Source organism: Acomys russatus, chromosome 26 (assembly GCF_903995435.1).
Source record: "Acomys russatus chromosome 26, mAcoRus1.1, whole genome shotgun sequence".
Classification (NCBI taxonomy): Eukaryota; Metazoa; Chordata; class Mammalia; order Rodentia; family Muridae; genus Acomys; species Acomys russatus.
In genome coordinates, this window is record NC_067162.1 from 22997575 (window position 1) to 23000014 (window position 2440).

General features: G+C 36.0%; 1 non-coding gene across 1 annotated transcript; it reads left to right on the top strand.

The window, feature by feature from the left end:
* The first annotated feature begins 1157 nt into the window (after window positions 1–1157).
* LOC127209707 (U6 spliceosomal RNA) lies at window positions 1158–1260 on the top strand. The gene has a single exon (XR_007833219.1). It is a non-coding gene; the product is annotated as a U6 spliceosomal RNA (small nuclear RNA).
* Window positions 1261–2440: the final 1180 nt, after the last annotated feature.

The following is a 2440-nucleotide window of genomic DNA, read 5'->3' on the forward strand; positions in this document are numbered from 1 at the left end:
AATAAAATATATTAAAAAGATTGAAAACAATTATCTTTCAGTTTCCACATTAGAAATACCAACACTGGCCATATTATAAAAGAACAAGATTGATAACAGAAAAATTTTCAAGAAATTAAAAATGCTTTAAATAAAATAGAATAGAATTAATATCAAATACAATAATCTTAGAAATCCTTCACAGAACTATAACAGGGGAATCTTCAACCATTTGGAAAACAAACAAGACTCTTTGAATAGCTCATGGTTCAAAGAGGAAGTCTTAAGGGCAATATAGCACTATCAAACTAAGTGAAAGCAGAATACAATAAATCAATATTTATAGGGTGCAGCTAAAACATTGCCATTGGGAACGTTTTATTGAAGTAAATATATGCAAACAAAAGAAAAGGTTTAAATGAATAATCAAAGCTCTGTCAAGAGGAATGTAGGGAAACAGCAAACAGCACCAATTCTGCAAAATTGGTTTAGAAAACAGGAGACAAAAATGGTTCTCAATTCATCTCATTATTTGAATAAACAATAAAATACAAAGAGGATTAGGAAGAGGAGGAAAAATAAGTAACCTGAAAATAATATAGAAAGAATACAAAGTTGACAGTTTCTATTAGATTTATCCAGAAAATGAGAGCAGGAGAGAGAGAGAGAGAGAGAGAGAGAGAGAGAGAGAGAGAGAGAGAGAGAGAGAGAGAGAGGTTGCATATGTGATAAAAATTAATTCAAATAACTTGGAGCATCATCTTATGATATGTCATATGCAAACTAGAGGGCTAGAAAAGTCAGTAGTATAATTCAGCTTGAGTTTGCAGATCAAAAATCAAAATATCATTGCTGAGAATAGGAGAGAAGTGATGCCCTATCACAAAGAGAGAATGAATTATTTCCTTTGCTTTTTTCCCACTGGTTGAAACATGCAAGCATTTAGATAATGTTCAGGAACACTGAAGATGACTATTTACCTTTCTTAATTCAATAATTCTAAGGCTAAGGTCTTCTGGAAATATTCTCACATAAAATATTTGTCTCACTGAGCATCACTTAACCCAAACAAATACACCATCCCAGCTATAAATCAACTTATGAATATATATAATGTTTAAAAATATTTAACCAAAGATTAGCAAACTAAATTGTAAATAGATGAAAAGACTTACATGGTGCTTACTTTGGCAGCACATGCACTAAAACTGGTACAGTATAAAGATCAGCATGGCCTTAAGCAAGGACGACACACACACTTGTGAGGGGTCACAGATTTTTGCAGGCAAATGGGTGAAACTAAAAATATATGTTACTGAATGAAGTAACTCAGACCCAGGAAGACAAATAGCACATGTTCTCTCATCAGAGGCTGCTAGCATCAGATCTTCAGATGGTAGCATGTATTCAAGAGTAGCTGGAGAAACCAAGAAAGTAAAAACAGACAACTGAAAAGGCACAGAGGCAAGAGAGAGCAACAGAGAAGGAAATAATAGGGCACAAGTGATCTGATTGTTTCTCATTAAACTGGGAGAAGGGGGCTCTAAATAGGGAGGGAGGGGAATATAAACAGAGAGGAAGGAAAAATAAAACTAAGGATGTCTGGAAAAGCCATAAGGAATTATATATACTATTAACTAACTAAAAACATAATACACACACACACACACACACACACACACACACACACACACACACACACACACACACACACACACTTCATCTTGACTGACTGTGTCCCCTCAAAGAGTCAAAGACTATCTAACAGAAGCCATAATACCAGGCATGAGAAACCCTCTTTTGAGTTGTTGGTCAAAAGTCTCCCAATATATTCAGTCTGTTGCTGTTATCCATGCTTGCTTGCCGCCCAAAGGTAGAAGGTAATTTCCCATTAATGAAGACACCACAGACTTCAAATAAGAACCTGGAGCCCCTCAGCTAGAACTGACCTAAATGGTCGCTTCTGGGGATTAGCTTCATCGTACTGGAAGGTGTCAGGTAAGTTTCCAAAGTAGGTAAGCAACCAAGAGTCTTACCCAGCTATGACACCAATGAAGGAGCAGCGCAATCAGTGTGCCATAATAACCTTAAAGTACAGAGGTGGCGCACATACCCTGGCATAACAAACAGCTCTCTAATTAGAGTAAAGAGCCACTTGACAAAAGAGAAGTTATTTCTGGTACTGAAAACCAAGCAAATTACCCAGAAAAGTCATGGATCTTTGTAGAGACCCTTTAACCAGTACTTTGCTATATAAGCATAACCTCTAATTACACTCTAAATATTTGTGCTTATGCCTACAGATAAGTATAGTCCTCATCCCTCAGTAAGGTGCTTTCTCTTTACAACATATGGGGGTCCTAACAGAAAAATCACAAACCAATCAAAATGTAGAGTTGTGGAGCCCAACTCCTAAAGAACAAAACAAACAAACAAAAACAGCGACAAAACAAAAACAAAC